Below are 24,545 nucleotides of genomic sequence, written 5' to 3' on the forward strand. Positions count from 1 at the left end.
TTAAAAGGAGCATACAATTTTCATGCCAACTATCAACATGAGATGCTGGAAATATACTTACACACACCTGCACAATTTAATATGTGTAATTCTAATTATTCCTCTGTATTATCAAAATTTTTTCATAATTGGGATTGCTATAATAGAATAGCAACCAGGGCATGTGCTGGTATTTGAGCATACTATATTGGTATTTAAACATGTTATAATTTTTATTTTATTGTTTTCTAAGTTGCAGGAGTAATTTTGCTTCTTTTTTTTTCTTTTTAAAAATATTTATTTAAGGGGCAGGAGAGATATCATGGAGGTAGGGTGCTTGCCTTGCATGTAGAAAGACAGTGGTTTGAATCTTGGAATCCCATATGGTCCCCTGAGCCTACCAGGAACGATATCTGAGTGTAGAGCCAGGAGTAACCATGAGAGCTGCTGGATGTGACCCAAAAACAAAAACAAGTTAAAAATATTTATTTATTTATTTAGTTTTTTTGGTGATTCTCAGGGGTCACTCCTGGCAGTCTCGGGGGACCATGTGGGATGCCAGAAATTGAACCCAGGTCTGTCCTGGGTCAGCCATGTGCAAGGCAAATGATCTACCACGGTGCTATCACTACAGCCCCAAGAAACAATACTTTTTTTTTCTACTTTTATTTAAGAAAGAGGACAGGGTAAAGTTAAAGTGGAAGCCCAATCACCCATAAGCAGAATTCTCGGTAGACCCATCGATGATATCCCAGCCTTGATCTTTCAACCAAAGAAAATTAAGAAAAACAAAACTGAACCCATGTACAATACAATTAATTTGTCCCTCAAATCCCCAGTTGTATTACATACTATTTCTTAGCAGCACACAATATAATCCAAAGAGATTAGACTTATGTAACTCCTTAAACATTGAGGGCAAAGTACATTTATCTAGTTCCATGCACATGCTTACTAGTTTAAATTAACCTCAAAAGTTTTAGTGGGTTGTTTTTCTTAAGAATTGGAGTCAAGGGAAAATAGTAAAAAATGGTGTTAGAATGGCATTTGTTTGCATAGGCCCACCAAAATATAAGGGACATGGAAAGAAAAATTATGGTCTAAATACAAGGAGACCCTACCCCTGAAGTTTCCTGGCACAGGACTGACTCTAGGCTCCAGGCAAACTAGTTTGTCCAATTCAAGTCATCGTCTGTAGTGGCAATACACCTCCATTCCTCACATAGTCTCTGTTGTTGGTATCATGCTTCTGTATTAAAGGTCTTGGAGTTTGCATATCCCATATTGCAGTCAGGAAGGTGCAGAGCATCCTCTCGTTTCACCTCACACTTAAGGGGCACTAGAGAGAACCATGTCTTGTAGAGCAGGTCATTGTTGTTGTCAAGTCTTCTCAGTGTAAACGGAAGTCTCTTTTTAGGAGGTCGATGTCAGACCCTTGGTAGTGTCTTTCCTGGTAGAGGACTGCTTCCAGCTGTTGCTATAAAAGACCTTGGATGTTTCGTAGATAGCTTGCCTGGTTCTGGCGTGAATGGAGGATGCCCATTCTTATGAGGCCTGTGCCAGGTCATTATATCAATGTTAAGGGTGTAAGGTACATTGTACTGAGATTTATTAGATAAGAACTTATCTGTAGGTATAGTGTTTTCCTATTTTAATGTGTCTATGCAAAGAAGGATCAATGCCATGAAGCGTTATTGGTGCATCTGGAGGCAATAGGAACAAGACCAGCAATTTCCATGACATAGTTCAATCATAGGCATTAAACTGAGGGACAGTTCCACCAACAATCCTTATTGAACAGCTTACAAAGAAAAGACAAGATGAAAAGTGGATAGAAACATCATGGTAGAAGAATATAGAGAGAGTTACAGCCGTTAAAGGAAATATACATAAAATATTCAAAAGATATATGTGTTCAATTTATGTCCTTCTAAATAGTTCTGGGATTATTAGATCCACTGTATGTCTTTGGTCTGAGATTAGAACTGTGTATTATTGAAGTTAAGAAGGGTAAATCGGGGGTACTGATGGTTGGGAGGAGTATACATTTTGCATCATGTAGACTAGTATGAAATTGCCAGTGACAGCCTGAGTATAACTGACCAGCTATCTGCCACCCCACAGATAAACATGTTATAACATTATAAACATGTTATAATTTTTATTTTATTATTTTCTAAGTTGCAGGAGTAATTTTGCTTCTAATTCTACTTACTAGAAATTTAATTTTTAGTTTTGCAAATATTAATAACTGCACGTAAACAATATTGTGCTATTTTATGTTTGTTTTTGTTATTTGGTTTTGTTTTTTGGCCACACCTGGTGGTGCTCAGAGGTTACTCTTGGCTATGAGCTAAGAAATCTCTCCTGGCTTGGGGACCATATAGGACACTGGGAGATTGCATGACAGTTCGTCCTAGGGTAGGGAGCACAATGCAGGCACCTTACACCCTGCACCCCACTCTTGTACCACATTGTGCTATTTTAACTGAGCAGTCTGTGAAGAACATTATATAAATAGCATTGATCTTTCAGAATTCTCATTTAATCTGAAAACATACCTTTTTTTTAAATTAAGTACCTTGTCAGAGTAGGTTGGATCTAATAGTGTCCCAAATTATAATACTATACAAATACCACATTGAACTTAAGACAATCATTTTTAATATCTGAGATGGGCACTTCTGTAACTTTTAAAAATAGGTCACTCCCAATACATGTTTGTGTGGCCTTCTTTTATGAGCATAGTTTTAGCATAACCCATTTAAAAGAGATATTTTATATTTCAAAATAAAATGTATCCATTCTATAACAATACAAATTTTATTTGAATCCTATTGAAAGATTAAAACTGTCTTTGATAGGTAATTTATATGGCAAGAGCTTTGGACAACTTTCTAACTCCAAATATCAAGAGTTACTGACAGAGACTAAATATTGGCCTTCACAAATATCTCTAGACAAAGAAATTGGAAGAAACTGACAACCCTCATATGAATTGAACATTGAAGTAGCACACCCTGAAGGAATTGACTGCATAAGCTACTAAACTGTTTGAATTTCTAATGTGTATAATTTATAATGTACAATTCTAATGTATTTTAATTTTTTATTTTTATTGATACTTCTGTGAAAAGTGATTCATATAATAATTAGTTATGGTGTATAAAATCTTCAGGAACCAACTTTCCAATTTATCCTCAAGCTTCTTTTCATATTTTAGCTAATAGAGAAAATATCTTATTTTGGGTTGCTTGAAATGCATCTAGATGTTTACATTCCACATATTTTTAAGACTTTAGTATTTATGCTGGATTCTAAGTTAGTTGCATTAACCTACCTCTCTACTGAACAGAAAATTTACTTGAATTTTATTAACTTCAATTTATTAATATCAAATTACCTCTATGGTAAATCATAACAATTTTCATTTAATCATATATAAGTATATTAATATAATTTTTAGTAACCAATGGGATCTATGGGTCTGTGTTAAAACTGTTGTTTGAGTCATTACACATAAATGTAAATTAGTTTGACTTAATTTTTAAAGAACATAAAAATAAAAAAATTAACAAATCACAGATTACTGATTTCATTTTTTGTGCTTCTGCACTGTTGGAATTATTAAGACCATGTTGGATACAGCATTTTATTGTGACAACAGTTGATTTAATCCTGTATAATTAAACTCCAGAATTCATCATTTTTTCTGCAGATAATACTAGAATAATAAATTAGAACTTTTGAAGCAACAACACAAGTAAATAAAACATAATTAAATACGGTCAAAATCATGGTAATAAACAAGAACTCTAAAATGTAATTTGAGAAATTTTAGATATTTTTAAATACAGGGTATATATAGATATAGATATAGTGTAGGACATAGCACAAGTAAATAAAATATTGACAAAATTTTTACTTAATTATTTAGATTTAGTTTACTCACAAAAAAGTTCATTCGTGATTTACTCTTATAAATATTTTAGATAAAAATGTACATATCAGACTTTAGACTTTCACTTATAAATGGTTATTTTCAGTTGTATTTTTACACTTAAGCTTTCAGAATTGTGTCACTTTATTCCTTTGCAAAAACAAATAGTCTTCTAAGTACCTCATTAGCAGTTTTATTGGTGAATGTGGGTACAAAAGCACATTTTGCAGTAATATGCAATGATTATTCTTATCACCTCCCAGGCATTTAAGTGATACACATTTGAATGTTTTTGGATCTCTCCAACAACTGTGTTAGGAAACAGAATAAAATAAATAAAGCAGAATGCTCAGAATCATTATTTTCTATTTCATGAATCAGCACAGATTCTCTAGAAATAGTACTTTCCAAATTTGTATCATCATATGAAAAAGTTCATTTAGTATAGGAAGCATCGAGTTAACACTTTTTTATTGTCTAAGAAATTGAGAAACTTGTTAACATTTACTAGTTTCTTAGCTACTATAAATCCTACTTTTATCACTTTATCTTATCTGAACTTCTTATTGGCCTAAATGCCCATTATTATTTTCAATATTGTTTTTCCTAAATTTTTTTTTTGTGTGTATGCATTTGGTGACAGCCAGAGGTCACACTTTATTGTTTTGCCAGACATCATAGTAGCAGTGTTAAGGATAATTTTGGTGATGTGGCTCAATGCTGTGGATTAATTCTTAGCTAAACACTGCTTGCAAGGCAGACTCTTTATCCTGTACCTGGACCCTGGATTATTATTGGTTTCTATTCCCCCACTTTTGCTCCTAAATAGTAATGATGTTTTTTAACTTTTCTGAACATGGTCAAAATTTTTATGACTTATTAAATATCATCAAATACAAACACTTTTTCACCTTATTACTCTGAAGATTACTGAGTTTTGTTCTAACATGTTACAAGTTAAGGACCATTCACCATGCACTTAAATTAGACTTTCAAATTCATATCAATTCTTAGGCAAATCTTGTAACTTGATACATTGTTTTTCTTTTCTTTTTTTGACATTTTTTTAATTTTGTGAAAAATGATGCAAAGAAAGAGGACAAGGTAAAGTTACAGTGGAAGGACAATCACTCAAAAACAGAGTTCTCAGAAGAAATCCCCCAGCTGACACCTTAATTTTGAACTTACAGTCAAAGAACATTAAGAAAAATAAAACAGAACCCATGTACAATTACTTTGTCCCTCAAGACCCCAGATTGTAGTACATTGTAACATTTCTTAGTGGTACACAAAGCAATCTAAAGCCATAAAATTTATGTAACTCCTTAAAGTCATTCTCTGTATTTTATTTTTCACAGTCTGTTGTTGGTATCATGTTTCTGTATTGAAGATCCTGGAATCTGTATATCCTACATTGAAGTCAGGATGGTGCGGAGCGTCCTCTAATTTCAAAAGAGGGAAAGCCTGAGGACCACTATAGAGTCCACCTGATCCGGCACCCAGGGAAGGCCTGGAGTCCAGGGGAGGGGAGAAGTAGGGGAATGGCTGGGGGCCTGACATACCTCCCAGCATCCCCCCAAGCTAGGGAGAAGGCCTCCGGCATGGGGTGTCCCTTAATCTCATACCTGGGAAGAGCTGGCATCCAGGATCAGCGGAACCGGAAACCAGATATCTGCGCAGCCTCCTCCCCATGTTTCTCCCCCTAGAGTAGCGAGTGGGGGAAGCCTGAGGACCCCTAAAAAGAGTCCACCTGGAACCCACTTCAGGCCACCTGAGCCGACACCCAGGGAAGGCCTGGAGTACAGGGGAAAAATAGGGGAATGACTAGGGGCCTGCCAAGCCTCCCAGCACCCCCCCCAAGCTAGGGAGAAGACCTCCGGCCTGGGGTGTCCCCTAACTTCATACCTGGGAAGAGCTCAATTATTTTTTAATATTTTCCTATAATTTAATTCAATCTTAGGGCTTGCATTAATATCTACAATAAAATTTTTTTTCAGAGATAAAGTCAGATGCCTTTTAGGGGAACCAATATTTGTTTACGGCAAGATACTAAAGATGCTAATTCACTTTTCCTGAATTTTATAAACTCTAGAAAATATCTTTGCAGATGTCTGAAATGGAAAATAATTAATTCTCGAACTAATGACTCCTTACTTACCATAGGGAGGCATTTTGATGGACAGCTAAATCCTGTAGGTTCAGATTCAAATTTAGGTTCAATTCTGGTTATTACAGCATGTAGACATAGTTCAGAAAATTGAAGAAAATGAACATAGTGTACTAAATTAGTAAAATAATTAGATAATCAAATGAAATTAAGATAATCTTTTCAAAATGGTGTTGCTATATTTGGTTAACCACATGTAAGAAATTAAAGCTTGTTAAAGTTTTCTATAAAGCTTACACAAAAGTTAATTCAAAGTAGATCAAATACCTTGAGATAAGACCTGAATCTATAAAGTACATTGAGAAACATATAGACATATTGTTCCAAGACAATGATCTCTAAGGAATCTTCAATGACATGACAGAATGCAAACTAAATAAATGGGCAGCATCAAATTTCTATATTTCAAAAGAAACATGAGCTAAAAACTAAAAACTGAGTGGAAAAATTTGCATTTTACACCTCAAATATTCATACCCAAAATATAAAAAGTCTTCACAAATATAAACAAAATTAAATAGACCCTTCCAAAAATGGGCACAGAACATGAATAGAAATTTCTCTGAGGAGGACAAATGAATGGCCAATAGGCACTAGGCACATGAAAATATGCCCATTATCATTTAGTATTAAGAAATTTAAAGTCAAGAGGAAAAGAAAATAACATTTTATACACATTAGTATGGCACATTTTAAAATACTATGAATAATATGTGTTGGTGGAGATGTGATGTAGAATAAATTCTCATCCACTCTTGGTGGTTGATTGTTGTCTGTTCTAACTGCTATGGAGGACACTGATTAAGCTCAGAGTGAACTGCCATATGAAGAAGCAATACCACTCTTGGGTATATACCTCCAGGATAGAGAAATGTTCACTCAAATGTTCACTCAAAATGATATATAAATTATAATTACTTGGGGGCGGCGAGGTGGCGCTAGAGGTAAGGTGTCTGCCTTGCAAGCGCTAGCCAAGGAAAGGACCACGGTTCAATCCCCCGGCGTCCCATATGGTCCCCCCAAGCCAGGGGCAATTTCTGAGCGCATAGCCAGGAGTAACCCCTGAGCATCTAATGGGTGTGGCCCGAAAAACCAAAAAAAAAAAATATATATATATATATAATTACTTGCAGTACTGTTTTTGGTTTCTTTTTTTGGGGGGGTGCTATGCCCTTCAGTGGTCAGGGATTATTCCTGGCTCTGAGCTCAGAAATTACTCCTTGCAGGCTCAGAGAATATATGTGATGCCATGAATCCATCCCCAGTAAGCAAACACCGTACCTCCTAAGCTATTAGACCTGACCATCAATCTTTTCAACATATACAATTTAGAATCAACCTAGATGTCCAAGGTCATAGGAATGGGTTATGAAGATGTGATGTGAATACTAGAAGTAATGTAGCCTGTAGTGAATTTATGCAGTTTTAAGGAAAGGTAAAGTCAAGCAAATGGATGTAACTTGAATATATCATGTTAAATAAAGTAAGCCAGAAAAAGGGTAAAACATAGGGTGGCATCACTTTTATATAGTCTATTGAATAACTGTCTTAAAGGAGCTACCTAAATTGTTATTGACTCAGAATATAGGGAGGAGAAGCAAATTATAGAAGAGAGGAAGAGAAAATACCAATGGGAAGATAATAAAGAAATATCTAAATTTAAATTTGCAGACAGAGCCAAGATATCTTGATTCCTTGACAAGAATTTGTCTTGACAAGAAGCTTAGGGATTACTTATTTGATTTTATGGTACTCTTAAATATTCTTAAGAAGAGAAATGCTATTAAATATTCTACCATGTTTTTTAAATAAAATTGATATGAAAAGTGATGTTTCCTTTACAGGCCACAAACAAATAAAAAGATATTTAATTAATATTTTGGAGATACATTCCACCAAAATGACAGAAAACATTCTGGCTAAGAAAGCATCCTAGCAGACTACAATAAGAAATAAATCTTATGTCACAGAAGCTTCAGATTCTGGTTTTCCCAAAAGAAGGTACAGCTTGTAGGGTGTTCAGCTTGTGTATGCTGGACCAGTTTGAATACCTGACATCCCCATTAAGCCCTTCTGAGAAACACCAGGATTAACTCCAGCATCCTGAGTCAGTAATGAACTCCAAAACAACCAAGTGTTACCCAAACCCAAAATCATAAAATATCAGGAGATAATATATATGATACACTTAAGAACTTCAGAGATTAATTTAGATATGCATAAATTACATTTGATAAGAAAACAGAAATAAGGATAAACAAGGATGACTGTCAAATCAAAGAATTTTTAAATTTTTTCAAGAACTTTTTATATAAAAATAAGCTAAAATACAGGCAGTACACAGATTGTCAGAGAATGTTTATATATCTTATATCTGATAAGGGATTGGTATTCAAATTATTTAGATAACAAAGAGCTCTGTTGCTTTTATTTTATTTTTGTCATTTACATGGCAACAACAAAAATGAGTTTATTTCAGTTGTGACTTCTTTGCCTAAGGTCCAGCTCTTACTTCTCTGTAATACGCAATTAAAATTGAGGAAAATTTTACAAAATGGAATCAGTGCCACATTATCTAATATCTAACTGAATGGATGGGGAGAAATAATAAAGAAATAAAAAACATAACTTAAAATTTAAAGAAACTGATCATCTAGTCAGAAAAATAGGAAAACATATACTGCATCAGACTTAGGGACATCAGAAAAGAACTAATAAATTGTACAATAACAGGTGTAATGGAAAGTGTTTAAAAAGCTTTTTTGAAAGGCTAGCTTATTAAATACATTCTAGTTAAAAAATGAATGGCATGACTATTTCACATGCCCTTCCCACAACATTATACTTTAACAAAATTCTTTTTTTTAGCAAAATTCTTGATGGAATAAGAATTTCTGGTAACAAAACTTGGTGTCATGTCAGACCCAGACAGTAAAATCTATTTTAGAGATCAAGCTCTGTCATCATTATTCTTTAACCTTTTTTAAGAAGAGTTGATAGTGATAAAGAAAAGTGTGTGAGAGTGAGAGATAAAGAGGAAATGAGAAAGATTGAGAGAGGATCAGAGCACTTTAAATATAACATATTGTAGGATTTTAAAATTGAGAAAGGATACATTAATTTAGGTATATAGGAATCATTTAGAGATCTGGAAGAGTCATGTTGATTCGAGAACTTCTGAATTATTAAAAATGCATGCAGTGCTCATTGCTTTCAGACAATTATACAACAATAAGAAACTATTAAAAACTGTATAAAGTTCTAAACACTATAGTTCATATTTGCTGTTTTGTCTTGAATGCAGTTATAAATTCACTTCTCATGTACCTGAAACAAAGCTAAAGCATAGCTGTTAAACTCTGAAGAGTTTCATAATTTAAGTCAATATTAGTATAGTGTAAAAGGAGGAAAAAGTACACAACTGAATGTTACTGGAGAGATTAAAAAGGTGCAATCAGAAAAAGAAAAAAATGAAATGGTGAAAAAATATTTCTAAATCTCTGGTTTTCAATTTTCCATAAAAAAAGTAGCTATCCGCTACAGAATAAGAATTTAAACACACAATTTAGCTTGAAATATCAAGTTTCCAAATGTCTTGACCAGAGGTCAAATTTTAGAGAAAATTTATGCACCTTGAGGTATGGCTTGAATGATCTATTTATTAGATCTCTTCCAATACCACGGTAGTACAATGACTGAAAAGTCTAAGAAGTGATAAATGTATAAAGACAATAATGAGAACAATGAAGCAGAAATATGAAAATTTTGTGTGGCAATAAGTGAAAGAGTAAGTACATGGAAAATAAATTTTCTTTTATGCATCATAAATATCAAGTGCTGGTAGATTACTCCAAGGAGTAATCTGACAAGATAACTAAACCCATAGAAGTAGCATTTGGGTGAGTTTGGAGTGGTAAATAATGTCTGTGGGTATTGGTCAGCAACAACTGGAAATAATTTTCTAAGACAAAGAGTCACTTAAGGATAGGTGTAGATGAGTATTTTCCAAAGTGGATATACTGAAAGGATGCTGGGTCTCTGGGATGGTAGTAGTTCCCAATTGGATACTGATTTAAGTTTGTTGATGTGAAGAAAGTAGATTTCCTAGAGACTATTCAGCAACTTGATTATCTGAAAAGGAGGCAGGGGTTTAAATAAGTTTGGTGACTTCTGAACTATAGAAAGAGATATCACAACTATAAAATAAATGATTACTTATTGATATATTTCATACTTACAGATCTAAGTAAGAAGCCTGAGGTAAAGCAGAGGAATACCTTCTGAATAGAAGGTGATATCACAGGAATCACATTAAAAGGAATTCAGGGAGGCAAGAGAGATAGCATGGGGGTAGGGTGTTTGCCTTGCATGCAGAGGATGGTGGTTTGAGTCCTGGCATCCCATATGGTCCCCTGAGCCTGCCAGGAGCAATTTCTGAGCGTAGAGCCAGGAGTGACCCCTGAGCTCTGTCAGGTGTGAACCCCCCAAAAAAGGTACTTTATGATAACAGTAAATAGGACATTTGCCTTACATGGGCTGACCCAGGTTTTGATACCCTATATCACATATGGTTCCCTGAACCCTGCCAGAATTGATCCCTGACTGCACTGCAGATCCAGAAATAAACCCTATGTGCTTCAGGGAATGGCTCAAACACTAGGATTAAAAATCATGCAAAATAATTGTACCTTTGGAGAAAAATGTTAGAGAATATACAAAATTTACATTCTAAAACGTTACAGGATAAAAGTTAACTGCTACTAAAATAGCTTAGAAATAATTTCAGGATAAACTATTGGAAAGAGGCCAGAAAAGGAGAGAATGATGGGGAAATATTTAGCATCTAAAAACTCTAGTAATAAAGCTGCCTCTGCTCTATTTTCTTTCAGTGATAAATGAAATGTTATGGGAAAATATCATCTGTTTTGGTTTTGCTTTGTTTTTTGTTAATTTGTCTATAACCATTTACATAATTTAAAAAATGGGTTCTGGTGAAAAGGAATGTAACATATTTATGGTAAATGCTGTTTTGTGAAGAGTCAAGACGAAAAATTGAGGAAACAAAGTGGATAGGACTTTTAAAATGTAAAAGTTGCCTTTAGCTTAATTGCCACTGGAAACATAATGAGAAAGAATATAATACTCCATTTCTGAGATTATTGTAATAGGAAAAAGCATCCAAAATGAGTTTTTTTCTTGAGCTTCATAACTTATGATCATTACAAACACTTTTCAGTATTTTACAATGTAGCATATAGCATTGCACAATAACCTTTATAGAAGAAATATTAATGTCTACTGACTTACTTGGAATTATTCTTATAGTAAATAATGGGGATATTTTTTGAAGTTACAATAATAGCATATTTAAAAAGATTAACCTCTAAAATTTATATCACCTTTATCAATTGGAAAGAAAAAGGAAAGAGTGATAGTTCGTTAGAAAAAACTACTGAGTCAATATTAAAATAAAAAACAATAATCTATCATATACCAAATATACTTGGAAAATGATCTCATTTGAAATTGATAAACTACCAGTCAATTGTTAAAAAAAAAAAAGATCCTGAGGTCCAGAGAGGTGATAGTATAGAGATAAGGTACTTATTTTACACATTACCTTCCCAAATTTGATTCCCAGCACTTGCTACTCTGAGTTCTGCCAAGTTTTATTCTTCAGTACCATGCTAGAATTTAGTATTGAACACTGCTGGGTGTCTTTTCCATGCCAAAAAAAATGAAACACATTATTTTATATGGTAAATTTAGGTGGTAGAATTGGGAAATTGAGGCTAAATTAAAGATTATGAAATGTCATCAATAACAATAATAGTATACGTAGCAATAGCATGAAAATGGTTTTGTGATAGCAGCAGCTAATACAGTATTTATTAAACATTAATAATTTTCAATTATTTTGAGTGCCTTATATGTGTTGATTCATTTGTATGTAAAAATATGTAAAACAAAAATGAATACATAAATAAATTAAAAATAGCTCATTCCATATTTTAGTATATTGATTATGTGTCTTTTTTATCTGTAAACACAATCTGATACTGTTTAGTCCCATTTTCCAATGGTTTTCTAATTCAACTCTTTAGACATGTATATTTAAGACCCTTTTGTGTGATATATTAGACAGTCCATGTCCTCTTCAGTAATTTCTAAATAGTCTCTAAGTATTACAAGTTTTTAGAACATCCCCTTGGCAAGTCACCATATGAAGAAAAATTACAAAACACTTCACAGTTATTTTATTGCCTTGGAGATTTAAATTATTTCGAAAAACCTGTCATAAAATATGTATTTTATAGGTTTTTATTACTATGATTGACATAAATGACTAATAGAGCAAACTTCATAAGATATAAAAATAAATATTTATAAAGTTAATCTCAGTAAATTTTGATTAATTATAGTGTTATGAAGATGCTTACATAAAATATCAGCAGGGTGCAAGTCTCCAAATTCTGAAGATTGGGTTACTTCCAAATTTTCTGGCTAAAGCAGACAACTGTAAAATAGTAGCTAAAGGGATATGAGTATATTCTTGGGAAAAATAATTTATTTGTGTGGAAATAATCAAAGAAAGTTTTTTATCTAAAATTTTGGCAAGACAGAAGGCTACTGGGGTACTATTTGCTTTTGTAAATAGTTCTCATATAATATACTCAACCTTGACATCTAAAACCAGCATGGCACACTTGGAAGTGCTTCAGTTTTTTGTTTTTATATTTTTTGTTTTTGTATATATTGTTTATTTGGTGGGAGAGACAAAACCAATGAACTCAGTGCTAACAGTTGCCTCTGTCCTCAAGAATTACTCCTGGAAGAACCCAGAAATCCATTTGGGTGCTTGAGATTAAACTCAGGTTATCTACTTATGAGGTAAAAAACCCTACCTTTGCACTACTTCTTTTTTATGGGGGGGGGTGGTGGATTTTTGGTCATATCCTGTGAAGCTCAGGGGTTACTCCTGGCTATACGCTCAGAAATCACTCCATGATCGGCACCATATGGGACACCAGGGATTGAAGCAAGGTCTGTCCTGGATAAGCCAAGTGCAAGGCAAACACCCTACTGCTGCACCATCACTCTGGCCCCTCTGCACTACTTATTGAACCAATACACTTTGAATTTCGAAATCAATTTGTTTTTTTTTCATATAAAATTTGATTGAAATATGACAAACTTTCAGCAGTTGCTAGAGACTATAAAGACAAGTGAACTACAAAATGAGTAACATTTTTTAAAGATTATATTTGACAAATATAATTTCCATAGGTCAAATTAACTTGTCTTATATTTAGGTAGTGCAATGCCTTCCTTTACTCTTTTTTTTGTTTTTGTTATTTTGTTTTTGTTTTTGTCTTTGGGTCACATCCTGTGGCACTTAGGGGTTACTCCTGGCACTGAGCTCAGAAATTGCTCCTGGCAGGCTCAGGGGACCATGTGGATGAAGGAATCGAACCAAGTCGTTCCCAAATTGACCATTTGCAAAGCAAAAAGCCTTCCTGCTGTGCCATCACTCTGCCCCACTGTTTTGTAAGAAAATGTTCAAATAATACTAAATTACATAATATGAAATTTGCTTCGCAATCATTTACATGAATGAATTAATAAAGAAACCAGTAAGAGCTTACAACTAGTTAGGAACAAAATAAAAACATTTGTACTTCCATGTGCAAAGAATAAATGCTGCTATAAATGTGAAAGAGATACAAAGTTCACAAAAAGATCCATCCACAGTATACTAAGCAATTGCATCCTGCTGATCACAATTGCTTAAATATGTTTATTTATAAAGCTAACTTAAATTATAAGATCTCTGGAATTTTCTGAGATATGAGACAGCACATCACATTGGGCACAAATAATCTGAATCTGTGAAATCAACAATGAATTTTTACATGGTTTAGATCATTTAAAGTCTTCCTTATTCATTAAACATGCAAAGTATATAAAATAAAATTGGTAGAGAAAAACCTTAAGGTTATAATTAATATGCTATAAAATAGTAAGTTCTCATTTTCTGGTGAGCCTTTATTTTACGATTTGAAAAAATGCCAGCATTATTTTTTCTTATAGATTCCTTCTATATTCATAAATAACATGCTAAACTTACTGATTTCAAACACTACATTATTATCCTTCCTATTTTCTTTTGTGAAGAAAGTATAAAATTAATCAATAATTAGTAGCCAGATAATAAATAAATCATAATAGAAAATTAATAGATAAGCTAAGAAGAGCTGATCTTCAAAAGTAATACCTAAAGAATATAAACATGAATTAGGAAATAATGTGGTTAGTAGAATGTGACAGATTAAGGCAAAATTTTTTGAGCAGTAAGTACACTTGTATAATTTCAAATTATAGGCTATGAAATAAATACATTCACTTAAGATTATGGGAGTATTACAAACATCAAAGATTTAATAATACTTTATGCAATACAAAAGGAGATAGACTCGATTCACAAGTAAATATTAAACTAAAAATAAAATATATTGTAGCATACTGGCTTCATATTGCAAATGTTGAAGATAAAAAAATATAATATAATAATGATTGAAGTGCTCAATTTTATTTTTTAATCTCTTTAGGGGATTTCTTATAGAATCCTTGTTCTTTTAGTTTTTATCAAACATTTGTCAATGATATAGTAGAATTTTTAGAGAGTGCTCCAAAGTAATGTTTAAGGTGTTTGGGGAACCTCACATAGTCTACTAATCAAGACTATTATTTCAATGTAAGTCCAAGGATGCTGTTTTTGCTCAAATTCTGTGGTACTGGGAATTATATTGACCTGCTCAGAGGAGCAGTTCAGGTCAAATGCTAAACCCAATCTAGTTGTGCTGTCTCTAGATCTCTTGGAAATAAGTGTTTTAATCTCTTTATATTGCAATATTTATTATGTGTGAAAATTTAAAATGCAGGAAACTTAAAAAAATTTAATTCATTTATTTTAATTTTAATTAAATATTTAATTCAATGTAGGAAAAATATTGTAGCTTTCATTATAAGGGTATATTTATTCAGATTTTATAAATTAAAAATTATTGTTTCTCAAACAAATGATATAGTTTGATTATTAGCCATTTTTTAGGTTGTACTCAAGCCAGAGATGGTATTTTAAGATTCAACAAAAGAGGGACCTGAGCTGTGGTGCAAGCTGTAGGTTGTTTGCCTTGCACGCAACTGATCCAGGATGGACTTGGTTCGATCCCCAGTGTCCCATATGGTCCCTCGAGCCAGGAGTGATTTCTGAGCACATAGCCAGAAATACCCTATGAGCGTCACTGGTTGTGGCCCCTCAAAAATAATAAAGATTCAACAAAAGACTGCAAGAGAAAGTGAAATAGAAACATTTATTATTCACAAGGTTTGGTCTGCAAGAAGTACCACTTAAGGGTCTGCATAAGGAAGTCAATTTAGAAGGTACAAACAAATGTAGATTACTTGCTCAGTTACTTGCTCAAGTTACTTACATGCATAGTTAGGAAAAATACTTAGGTTACTTATCTAAGGTTTCTGGTTAAGTGCTTTAGGATAATTGGAGAAAGATTGGTATTGGTCAATTTCTAGACAAAGAGTATGCTTTGATAAACTTCATGAGGGATCTAATCTAAGGAGACAAAGTATAAAGAAGGCAGTTCTGGACTATGAGATAGAGCGATTATCACAAGAGCAGTTAAAAATCATATCAGGAACTTGCCTATGACTCTATTAATTATAAGAGATCATGTATCTCTAAGAATATGCTGGGGTTCAGATACCCTGCTAGTCACTTAGATATACAAAGTATGTGGTGAGGGAGTTGTGAACTATCAATTAAAGGACTTAATCAATACTATTTATTCAATCACATTTTCCTACCATTATTAGTTTTATACTTATCAACTTAATTTTAAGTAAGTCTTCATAATTTAAACTTAGTATTTTGAGCATCAATAATTTATTAGTTTGTTAGGACATTTATATCAAAGTATTACATACTGGGAGATTTAGACAGGAGAAATATTCCATAATATGGAGGCTGGAAGCCTAAAATTGATGTGTGGAGAGTGCTGATTCCTTCTCAGAGCTAGGGATTAAAATGTGTTCAGAGCCTTTGTCTTTGGCCAATAGATGACTGTCTTATTATTAAGGCTGTCCTGGATTTGACAAAACTCTAATATTTTTATATATACTTAATTACTTTTATATATACCCAATCTCCAAATATGACCAGTTTCTGAAATACTGACACATATTTGTATGTGTGTAGGGTGATTGGATGGGGGAGACAATTTAATTCATTAGTAATAATGTATACATATACTTATTTGCCTAGAATTGAATGCTTTTAGTCAATGAACTGAACAATATATTTTCTTTCATTTTAAATTGTTATATATCAGGGAAATGCAAATCAAAACAACGATGAGATACCACCTCACACCACAGAGAATGGCACACATCACAAAGAACGAGAAAAAACAGTGTTGGCGGGGATGTGGAGAGAAAGGAACTCTTATCCACTGCTGGTGGGAATGCCGTCTAGTTCAACCTTTATGGAAAGCAATATGGAGATTCCTTCAAAAACTGGAAATCGAGCTCCCATACGATCCAGCTATACCACTCCTAGGAATATACCCTAGGAACATTAAAAATACAATACAAACCCCCCTTCATTACACCTATATTCATTGCAGCACTATTTACCATAGCAAGACTATGGAAACAACCCAGATGCCCTTCAACAGACGAATGGCTAAAGAAACTGTGGTATAGGGGCCGGGCGGTGGCGCTGGAGGTAAGGTGCCTGCCTTGCCTGCGCTAGCCTAGGACGGACCTCGGTTCGATCCCCCTGCGTCCCATATGGTCCCCCAAGAAGCCAGGAGCAACTTCTGAGCGCATAGCCAGGAGTAACCCCTGAGCGTCACAGGGTGTGGCCCAAAAACCTAAAAAAAAAAAAAAAAAAAAAGAAACTGTGGTATATATACACAATGGAATATTATGCAGCTGTCAGGAGAGATGAAGTCATGAAATTTTCCTATACATGGATGTACACGGAATCTATTATGCTGAGTGAAATAAGTCAGAGAGAGAGAGAGAAAAACGCAGAATGGTCTCACTCATCTATGGGTTTTAAAAAAAATGAAAGACATTCTTGCAATAATAATTTTCAGACACAAAAGAGAAAAGAGCTGGAAGTTCCAGCTCACCTCAGGAAGCTCACCACAAATAGTGATGAGTTTAGTTAGGGAAATAACTACATTTATTTTTTTAATATAAATTTTTATTTTGATCATAATGGCTTACATATTGTTGACAATAATATTTTAGGTACATATTTACATAAAATCAGGGGGGATTCCCATCGCCAAATTGTCATCCCTACGCCTCCGTTTCTATCCTACCTCCCTTTTCCTTTTCCCTCACCCCAGGGCGGCTAGAATATGTGGTCCCCTCTGTATCTAACCCACTACTTAGTAGTCTTGCACCTGTTTGGTCCTGATGCCTCCCTTAATTCCCCCTCTATCTGGAGTCAGGACTAGCTAGTTCAAGTTGCGTGGTTTTGTTTGAAGGAGAAAAAAGCAATAAACTGGGGTAAGAGTCTAATACCCCGAAAATGGGCGGAGTCCTTCTAAAGGCTCTCATCATCACTCTGGGAGATGGAGAAAAAGTAGGTGAAACACTCCACTAGTACCAAAAGAAGTGTCAAATATCCAGTGAGGGCTCCAGCTATTTCGATAAGCACCACACAGAGCAGACAAAACAAACAAACAAACAAGTAGAAAAAAAAATAAAACAAAAACAGACAAACAAAAATCACGCCATGGTCTTGAAGTAAGAAACATGGCATAGCACATAACGAAAGAGAAGAAAGGAAGAGAAAAAAAAATAAAAAAAATAAGTATAATTGGGGACTACACTTTCAATAATCACACCCAAACAGAGAAATCGACCAAAATAGATTGGTAAATCAAAAATAATAATAACAATAATAAATGAAGGTACTATATATATTTATATCAAAAAAATAACCAAGGTTTTGTGCTTTTTGTATTTTTGTTTTTTTCCCTCCTGCACTGGCACAGTAAATATTGGGGTCATTCGAAAAAGAATTCACTTGGCCTAAGAGATATGGGATTTCTCCGTCCTTGGAGCATACTGTCATGGGATCAACTCTAGACATTGCTCAGGATCCTTTACTTTCCCGGTGGTGTTTTTTTGTTTTGTTTTTTTTTTCTTTCTTTTTTTTTTTCCTTTGGTGTGTGGAAGACTTCTGCTCTGTGTTTAGAGGTCTCAGTATCTGTACAGATCCTGAGGTGGGACTTATGATGAAGTCAGTCTTTGTGGTTCTAGAGGTTCTGTTACCTCAGTGTCATTTTAACCCATCTTCTGTGGTTGATGATCTTGGTCTTTGCCCTGAGCCTAGGGTGGCACCTAGGATAGCGTCTTTCTTTGTGCTCCCAAAAGCCCCATTCCGTTACAATTGTCTCTGCCGGATCTTTGGGGCTGGAGATCATGATTCTTGTGCAGGTCATAGTTCAAACCCTAAACTAGGGCTTATTTATTGGTCCCAAGATGTATACAGTCTGGTCGTGAATCAAGCAGCCAGTCATCTGTAAATCCCGATCTTGGGTTTTTGTCCTACCAAAGGGAGCCAAGACTTCTGGTTTTGTCTTGTCGTTAGTTGGTAAGGTAGGCTAATCTGCTCTAAGGTCAAAATGATCGCATTTTCCCCGTTGTCAGGATATCATGTTAGAGGTGGGCCTTGTTGTTGGTCTCGTCGTATTAAGGCCGTCCTGGATGGAGTTTGTTTCCTGCAGCTGTTGTGGAGAGCTGTGCCGTTTCTATGTCGGAGATCCAGGGTTCAAGGCTGGATGAATGGTATCTAATCACCTGAGGTCTAATTTGATTCCACATGACATATTTTCAAGGCAGGAGATATCCCTATATTTTAAATAACTATGAGTTCCTATCTCTAGTAGATAAGAGCTCTCTTTTATTTTTTTTTTTTAAATGTAAAATTTCCCCTTTACTTAGTGTGCCTTTGTAGGGGGAAGTGGTGCTACATTATAATGTCTGTGTATTCGTGGGTGGACTGATGGGATAACAGCCACAGGTCACCTACCAAAAAATGAAGAAAAAAAAAAGGGGGGGGGATTGAAACTGTATGTGCTCACAAATATATATGAAGGACAAACATTTAAAAAAAAAGATAAATAAATAAATTAAAAAAAAAAAAGAAATAAAATGAGTTAGCGAAATTTTTATGGGACCAAAGTGGTGCAAAAGACTACCTTACATTTGGGGGAGGGCAGGTAAAGAGGTGGTGTATTACAGGTCTTATGCCTATGTTGGAAGTACAGTTTTCCCCATTGTCTTTTGGGTTTTTCTTGTGGTGTGTGGGTTCCCAGGCGTCTTCCTAACCCACCCCCTGACCTTCTTCAGATTGGTAAATATTTGCGGCAGGGGGGTCTTGGAAGAGTTCTTGCATTGGGGATACTTTTGGATCTAGGCCCGGTTTCAAGGAGCATTTCGCGTTAGTGGGAGTTGGTCGGGAGGGCCTCGCAGCATGAGTCCATAGGGGAGTTGGCTGTCTTTTCTTTCAGGAGACGAGGTGTGGTTTTATCTGGGTGTCCTCTCGCCTGGGTGCTGGGTACTGGTTCATTGGGTAGGAGGTCGATCTTGATGCCTAATAGAATAAGGACTGGGGGAGAGGAGTTTTAATATGGTGGGAGATCTGGATGGGATTGAGGGGTGAGGGGATAGTTGGATTTCCGGAGGGGGGAAAGGGGAAGGTGTATGGGAAGGGTTTGAAGGGAGAGAAAAGAGAAAATACCTTAGAGAGAAAAGGGGGGGAGAAAGGGAGAAAAGTAATGAGCAGAATAGAAGAAGAAAAAGAAAAAAAAAAGTAGTGAGGAGAGGGGAGAGAATAGCAAGGGAATGCTGGTTTGATTGAATGTGTTCGAAGAATAGAGCCTGTAGTTTAAGTCTGTACGTCTCAGGTACTGCTTCAGTGGTCTGACTGGTCACGTGCTTCAATTCCTAAATGAAGGTATTACCTAAAGATAAAGTGTATGTTAAAGAGTTTTCTTGTGGCCATCTCGTAGTGCAAGCAAGGTATGGTATCCCGTGTGGTATCCCGAGTTGCCACCTTAGTTTGTCCGCCCTTTGTATCCAAGGGCACCTGTGGGCAGAAAAGCTGAGAGGTTATTTAAAGTATAGTAAGATAAAGGCATTAAAAGGTAGTGTTATGGTATGTTGCCATTGTGGTCCGTGATTTCCCTTGGTGTTCTATACTTGTGTTCCTGTATATGAACTCTCAGGGATTATTGTGGACCTTTGTTGTAGAAGTCTGATTACATACCTGTTCTCTCTATGCTGCCGTTTCTGTTGTTGCTGTTTTCTTTGTGGTATAATGTGTAGTCAAGAGTTTGCGTTGTTCCTTTTTCATGTATTTTGGACACTGCTCCCACGTCTATGCTGACTATTACAGTGTTCGGAGTTTCTACCCTGTTATTTGATAGGATTTAGTTGTGTATAAACTATGTGTTCTAGGTGTTTCAGAATAGTGCTACCATTCTGTGTTTATCTTTTGTCTTCTGACTTACTTCGTTTAACATAACATGATCTAGGTCCATCCATGTTGCTGCAAAGTCTGTGATTGTATCGTTTCTGACTGCCATGTAATATTCCATTGTGTATATGTACCACATCTTAATGATCCATTCATCTGTTGTTGGACATCGAGGTTGGTTCCAAGATTTGGCTATTATACTGAGTGCTGCAATAAATAGTGGGGTGCATATATATTTTGGAATGAATGTCCTTCCATCTTGTGGGTATATGCCTAGTAGAGCAATTGCTGGGTCAAATGGCAGATCAATTCTGAGTTCTTTGAGCACTCTCCAGGCTTTTCGCCATAGATGTTGGACTAGGGGGCATTCCCACCAGCAGTGGATGAGAGTTCCTTTCATACCGCATCCTCGCCAACAAAGGTTGTTTCCATTATTTTTGATGTGAGCCAACCTCACTGGTGTAAGGTGGTATCTCATTGTTGTCTTGATTTGGATCTCCCTGATGATGAGTGAAGGTGAGCATGTTTTCATGTGTTTGTTAGCCATCCTTCTGTCTTCCTCAGAGAAGTGTCTATTCATTTCATCTCCCCATTTTTCTATGGCTTTATTTGGTTTTGAGGGGCTCAGCTTTCTGAGTGCTTTGTATGTTCTAGATATCAGCCCTTTATCTGATATGTCAATTGAAAAGATTTTTTCCCATTCTGTTAGCTGTCTTCTTGCATTAAGTAGGGTTTCTTTTGCCATGCAGAAGCTTTTTAGTTTGATGTAGTCCCATTTGTTTATATTTGATGCTAACGTTCTTGCCATTGGTGCTCCGTTCTCAAAGACCTTTTTGATATATAGGTCTTCGAGTGTTCTGCCTATTTTATTCTCGATAAACTTTATAGATTCAGGTCTGATTTCAAGGTCTTTGATCCATTTTGAGTTGACTTTTGTATAAGGAGTGAGGTATGGGTCAATTTTCACTTTCGTACATGTGGTTTTCCAGTTGTACCAACACCATTTGTTGAATAGGCTTTCTTTGTTCCATTTCAGATTCTTGCCTCTTTTATCAAATATTAGTTGGCTGTATATCTGGGGGTTTATGTCTGGGAATTCTGTTCTGATCCACTGGTCTGAGCTCCTGTCTCTGTTCCAGTACCATGCTGTTTTAATTACTATGGCTTTATAGTATAGTTTCAAGTTAGGTAAGGAGATGCCTCCCAGCTTCTTGTTTTTCAGTATGTGTTTGGCTATCCTGGATCTTTTGTGGTTCCAGATGAATTTTGTGATTGATTGTTCTATTTCTTTAAAGAATTGTGTCTGAATTTGGATAGGGATTGCATTAAATCTATATAGAAGTTTGGGTAAGATAGTCATTTTGACTATGTTAATTCTACCTATCCATGAGCATGGGATGTTCTTCCATTTCTTTAGATCTTCTTCAATTTCTTTCTGAAGTGTTTTGAAGTTTCCCTGGTAAAGGTCTTTCACTTCTCTTGTAAGGTTTATTCCTAGATACTTGATATTTTTTGATACTATCTTAAATGGGATTGTATTTTTAATCTCTCTCTCCTCAACTTCATTGTTTGTATATAGAAACGCTACTGTCTTTTGTGTATTGACTTTGTATCCAGCCACTTTGCTGTATTGGTTGATTGTTTCTAGGAGTTTTACTGTGGACTCTTTAGGGTTTTTGATGTATATCATCATATCGTCGGCAAATAGAGCTAGCTTGTGTTCCTCTTTCCCTACTTGAATTCCTTTGATTCCCTTCTCTTGTCGGATTGCTATTGCTAGCACTTCTAAGGTTATATTGAATAAGAGTGGAGAGAGTGGACAGCCTTGCCTAGTTCCTGACCTTAGTGGGAATGCTTCTAGCTTCTCGCCATTAAGTATAATGTTGGCTGTAGGCTTTTCATATATAGCTGTAACTATCTTGAGGAAGGTTCCTTCTAACCCTATTTTGCTGAGTGTCTTTAACATGAAAGGATGTTGGATTTTGTCAAATGCCTTCTCGGCATCAATTGATATGATCATGTGGTTTTTGTCTTTCATGTTGTTGATGTGATGTATCATGTTTATTGATTTGCGTATGTTGAACCAACCTTGCATTCCTGGTATGAAACCCACTTGGTCGTGATGTATGATCTTTTTGATGAAGTGTTGGATTCGGTTTGCTAGGATTTTGTTGAGTATCTTTGCATCTATGTTCATTAGTGAGATTGGTCTGTAGTTTTCTTTTTTGGTGGTGTCTTTGCCTTCTTTGGGAATGAGTGTGATATTAGCCTCATGAAAGGAGTTGGGGAGGATTCCTGTTTTTTCTATGGTTTGGAAAAGCCTTTGGAACAGTGGTAATAGGTCTTCTTTAAATGTTTGATAGAATTCACCTGTAAATCCATCTGGGCCTGGGCATTTGTTCTTAGGGAGTTTTTTAATTACCTCTTCAATTTCCTCTGAAGTGATTGGTCTGTTTAGACTTTCTAGATCTTCCTTTTCCAGTCTTGGAGGAGGGTGTTTGTCCAAGAATCTGTCGATTTCTACTGGGTTCTCTAGCCTACTTGAGTATAGTTGTTCATAATATGATCTCATGATATGTTGTATTTCTTGGGGTTCTGTTGTAATCTCTCCCCTTTCATTTGTGATCCTAGTGATTTGGGTGTTTTCCCTCTTTTTTTTGGTGAGTCTCGCCAATGGTTTGTCTATCTTGTTTATTTTTTCGAAAAACCAACTCCTGGTCTCATTGATTTTTTGTATTGTTTTCTTAGTTTCGATATTGTTTATTTCTGCTCTGGTTTTTATTATTTCTTGCCTTCTGTTTGTAGTTGGATTTCTCTGTTGCTGTTGTTCCAATTCTTTGAGGTGATCTTTTAAACTGTTGGTTTTGTTGTTTTCCTGTTTCTTGACATAGGCCTGTATTGCTATGAGTTTCCCCCTAATTACTGCTTTTGCTGTGTCCCATAGATTTTGACATGTTGTCTCTTCATTGTCATTTGTCTCAAGGAATCTTTTTATTTCTTCCTTGAGTTGTTCTTTGATCCAGCTGTTGTTAAGCAGCATGTTGTTTAGTCTCCAGGTATTAGTTTTCCTCCATTGCTTCTTCTTGACATCAATTTTAAGCTCTGTTGCATAGTGATATGAAATGGTACTTCTAATTATCCTTACCTTTGTGATCTTACATAGGTTGGCTTTGTATCCTAAGACATGGTCTATTCTGGAGAAGGTTCCATGTGGGTTTGAGAAGAATGTGTATTCTGCTTTCTGGGGATGGAGGGCTCTATATAAGTCTGTTAGCCCTAAATCTTCTAATTTTTCATTTAGAGCTCTTATTTCTTTGCTATTTTTCTGCTTGAAGGATCTGTCCAGTGGTGATAGTGGAGTATTGAGGTCCCCTACTATTATCACAATTCCCTTCATGTGTTTCTCCAGGTTTGCCAGTAGTTGCCTCACATATTTTGGTGACTCTACATTAGGTGCATAGATATTGACCAGGGTTAGTGTTTCTTGATCTAATGTTCCCCTGACCAGTAAGTAGTGACCCTCTTTGTCTCTGATCACTTTCTTGAGGTTGAATACAATTTGGTCTGATATAAGAATGGCTGTCCCTGCTCTTTTTTGTTTTCCATTGGCCTGAATAATTACTTTCCATCCTTTTATTCTAAGCCTGTGCTTATCCTGTAGCTGTAGGTGTGTTTCTTGCAGACAGCAGAAGTCCGGTTTATTTTTCCTAACCCAGTTCTCTACTATGTGTCTTTTAATTGCAGAGTTTAGTCCATTTACATTTAGGGAAATTATTGATAGAGAGGACTGTTGTGCAGTTGTATTGTGTGGAGTGGTTGTTGTTACAATTGGGGTTTTGGATTGTGTAATTCTTCTCTGAGTAAGTCGCGTAGGATCGGCT

Source organism: Suncus etruscus, chromosome 13, assembly GCF_024139225.1.
Source record: "Suncus etruscus isolate mSunEtr1 chromosome 13, mSunEtr1.pri.cur, whole genome shotgun sequence".
Lineage (NCBI taxonomy): Eukaryota > Metazoa > Chordata > Mammalia > Eulipotyphla > Soricidae > Suncus > Suncus etruscus.